The sequence below is a fragment of the Lagopus leucura genome, unplaced genomic scaffold (genome assembly GCF_019238085.1).
Source record: "Lagopus leucura isolate 7727_CA_CO unplaced genomic scaffold, USGS_WTPT01 Super-Scaffold_100001, whole genome shotgun sequence".
Lineage (NCBI taxonomy): Eukaryota > Metazoa > Chordata > Aves > Galliformes > Phasianidae > Lagopus > Lagopus leucura.
The window spans coordinates 41,524,300-41,528,430 of NW_024962262.1; the positions used below are offsets into that span (position 1 = coordinate 41,524,300).

General features: G+C 43.6%; 1 long non-coding RNA gene across 1 annotated transcript; it reads left to right on the top strand.

Annotated features, from left to right (window-relative positions):
- Positions 1-1,864: 1,864 nt before the first annotated feature.
- LOC122178095 lies at positions 1,865-3,457 on the top strand. Its single transcript, XR_006178233.1, has 3 exons — positions 1,865-1,958; positions 2,118-2,265; positions 2,480-3,457. It is a non-coding gene; the product is annotated as an uncharacterized LOC122178095 (long non-coding RNA).
- The last annotated feature ends 674 nt before the right edge of the window (positions 3,458-4,131 follow it).

Genomic DNA, 4,131 nt, shown 5'->3' on the forward strand with positions numbered 1-4,131 from the left:
AGCTGGGGGTCGGCCTCTTCTCTCGTGTCATTAGTGATAGGACCAGGGGGAATGGTTTCAAGCTACGGCAGGGGAGATTCAGGCTGGACATGAGGAAGTATTACTTTTCGGAAAGGGTGGTCAGGCACTGGAATGGACTGCCCAGGGAGGTGGTGGAATCGCCGACCCTGGGGGTGTTCAAGGAAAGACTGGATGTTGCGTTGAGGGACATGGTTTAGTAGGAGCTATTGGGAATAGGTGAACGGTTGGACTGGGTGATCTTTTAGGTCTTTTCCAACCTTAGTGATTCTATGATTCTATGATTCTATGATTAAAAGCGAACAGCCCAGCTTGCAGTGCCTCTGTTAATGCTTCCTGGCACAAGTGAACAGCTTCCTATTTTTTCCTTATCTCCAAGCTTTTCTCTATGAAAAGATTGCCACTTAAATGTTTCCTGGTTGGCAAAGTCACTGCCTTTCTAAGAACTGCTTCAAGACTTACAGTTATACAAGTCTTCTGGCTTGTTGCATACTGCTTCATGGCCATGAACTGCAAGAAGGATTTTTTTTTTTTTTTTGAAATATAATAAATACATCAGAGATAACATTTTAGGAGATGTTCTCTAAGTAGCTAATTGCACCCAGCAACCAAAGTAATTTTCTCACAGTGTTCATTTCACTATCATGAAAAAAACCCTCTTGGATGAATAATTTTTCTGTTAAGTATGAAGTATGAGTTCTCTTGACATCATTGACATGGTACAAGCTGCCATCTGTGTGTCCTGAAAAAGCACCTGGCTTATTTCCTTACCTGCTGCTCTGTCCTTTCTTGATGACCACATCGAGGCATATTGTACACACAAAAACATCATCAAATGCCAAATTTTTGACCTTACATAATGACATTTTGCAATACAATTGATCAGCCTTGTTTCACAGATGGAGAGAAGGCAAAGATTTTGATATTTAAAGGGAGCTTAGAAAGAAGATGGAGACTGACTTTTTACACACTGAGCCGATAGAACAAGGGGGAATGGCTTCAAACTGTAAAAGAGGGGAAATTTAGGTCGGATGTTAGATGGAAATTCTTTACTCAGAGGGCAGTGAGATGCTGGCACAGCTGCTCAGAAAAGCTGTGGTGCCCCATCCCTGGAGGGGCTCAAGGCCAGGTTGGATGGGGCCGTGGGCAGCTGAGCTGGTGGTGAGCAGCCCTGCCCATGGCATAGAGTGGGGCTGGCTGGGCTTTAAGGTCCCTTCCAGCCAAAACCATTCTGTGATTCTATGAAGATTGCCACAGACTAGGAGAAGAGTTAGAGTCCAGCTCCCTCACACATGCAGCGCCACAATCTGAGGCCAATTCCACAACACCCACTGTTGTCCTTGTGCCCACAATTACTGCCAGAGTTGTACAGTTGTGTAAAATATTCCTTCCAAAACGCTGAGGCATGTTAAGAGATCATAGGATAGTTCTACATTTATATCATAATTCAGTGCTGGTAAAGAGCTTAATCTTACATGTGTTATTGGATACATTTCTATGCATAGGTCAATAAGATTACATTAGTAATACAGTGAAACTTGTCATTCAAATTAACTGCTAGTGGTAATTAATTCACAATGGACTGCATGCATTTCTGTGTCTCACGGTGGTATACAGCCATAAGAAAGATGATTTTCTAACGAGTCAAACACTGGAACCTTCTTAGATGGGATTGTCATCCTCAGATGCTTTGAGATGAACTTGAAGAGGTCTTGGGTACTGCAGCAGAATTACCGAGTCATGGTCTGAACCAACGATTGAGCACCAGGTGAGAAGGCACAGCTAAATCAGGGGGCTCAGGTGCAAGCAATGAACATGAGTGACTAAAAGGGGTGGAGGTCCTCCCCCCCACCCTCATTTTAGGGTTAGCAGCCAAGGGAGCAGCGTTTCTCTGAAGAGAGGATGTATTCCTCTAGAGCTGTCACTGGCTGTTGGAAGGGGTGAGCTAGTTTTCATTCTTTGTTCTCTTCTATAGTTCCATAGTGCCTGTATCCCAGGGGAAAATGCTATTATTGCCTTCTTTTGCCTCGTGGGTACCAAAGAAAAAAGAGGGTGACATTGCTAGTTACCAGCTGTCCTGTTTTCTTTCCTTGTGGCAGCTTCCTGAGGTTCCTGCTGCACTGTTTGCTCTCTTGGGTTAGAAAGGCCACAAGCTGTTTCTGCTCTCAGTGGAATTCCAAGGGGTGTGCGTTATAATCAAGTGGCACAAAGACATTTCAATTGGTGCAGTTTCCAGCAAGTTCACAGGTCAGTTTAAGTACTTATCATGAATTTGTGAGTTTTTTTCCTAATGTAAATTGAAGCAAGGTTCACAAAATGTAATGGGGAAATAAATAAATAATAATAATAAAAGTTTTATTTAGCTATGTTAGAACAAGCAGACTTTTTTCTAGAAAGGGATGCATTTTGCAGCGAATTGTTCGCAGGCTATGGCTGATGGCTTAATTTCCATTTCTTTCAGTGAACAATAGGATACATGGCCAGCTGGGATTTACTAGACACTTCCAAAACATCGTTATTTCCAGTTTGAAATGCTATCCACTGTGAAGTCAAATCCCTGCAGTGAGACTGCTGAGACTTTACACTCTGCCAGAGTAAAGGCGCTGCCCTGATCGCATGCAGTCCAACTGGAGCCATGTCTGGGAGAGGAAACTGAACAGAGACAGGGCGGGTTGGAAACTCTGTCCTGGTCACTGTGTTCACGGCTGCTATAAAAAGACTTGAGTCAATCGTGAATTTTGTCAGAACATTCTAATACAGATAGAAGGAGAAGGTCACTTTGAAAATAGCTCCTATTTATTTGTCTGTCGTTGCTCATAAGAAATTAAGTACATGCACCAGATGCTAGATTGGCTGTGCCCTTTGTTCGTAACACAGGCAATTAAAACAAAAAGAAGAATACCCAAGTGGTATAGTTTTAATAATCTTGAAGATTAGCTACTAATCCCAAATAAGAATGAATTTTCCATCAGAGTGACTTGTAGATCTCTGTCACTATAAATCTTGCCTAGTGAAGTCCATTACCCTAAGGAATATTCATGGACTACAGAAAAAAGCCAGGATCATTGATTGGAAAAAATAAAGGTAAAACATTGTCTGGAAGGTGCTGTGTTGGTGACTTGTAGGTGCACACAAAACTCAGCCCTGCTTCTATTCTTATATGAAAGGTGAACAGCTTTGAGAAGTTAAGCATCCATCCACCATCATTTCTATTTACTTCTATTGAAGTCATGGAATACTTAGAGTTGGAAGGGACCTTTAAAGGCTGGCTAGTCCAACTCTCCTACACTGATCAGGGATGTCCATGAGTAGACCAAGTTGCCCAGGGCCTGATTCAGCCTGGCCTCAACGGTGCATCAACCACATGTCTGGGCAACTTGTTCCAGTGCCTCACCGCCCTTAGTGTAAAAGTATTTTTCCTTATATCCAACCTCAGTCTACCCTCTCTAAGTTTGAAACCATTTCCCCTTGTTCTGTCTCCACAGACCCTGCAAAAGAGCCTGTCCTTTTTTTTTTTCTTCTTTTTTTTTTCTTTTTTTTTTTCCCTGTAAGCTTCCCTTTACACACATAAAGGCCACTATTTGGTTATTTGGAGCCTTCCCTTCTCTAGGCTGAATAGCCCCAGCTCTCCTCATAGGATGGGTGATCCATCCCTTGGATCATTTTTATGGTCCTCTGGATGCTCTCTGACAAGAAGCAGTGTTCCAAGTGAGGTCTCGCTAGTGCAGAGTAGAGGGGCAGGATCACCTCCCTCAATCCACAGGCCACACTTCTTTTGATGCAGGACAGGATGCAGTTGGCTTTCTGGCTTGAGGCTCTTGTCCCAGCTTCCCACCAACCAGTACTGCCAAGTTCTTTTTGGCAGGGCTGTACTCAATGCTTTCTTCCCTCAGCTTGTATTAGTAATGGGGGTTGCCTTGATCCAGGTGCAAGTCCTTGCACTTGGATTTGTTGCACCTTTTGATGTTCTTGTGGGCTCCCTGCTCATCTGTCATGTCCTTCTGGATGGCATCCTGTCGCTCAGGCGTTTTGACTGCCCTTCACAGCTCAGCATCATCTGCAAACTTAGTGAGGGTGCACTCCACCCCACTGTCAATATCACTGACGAAGATG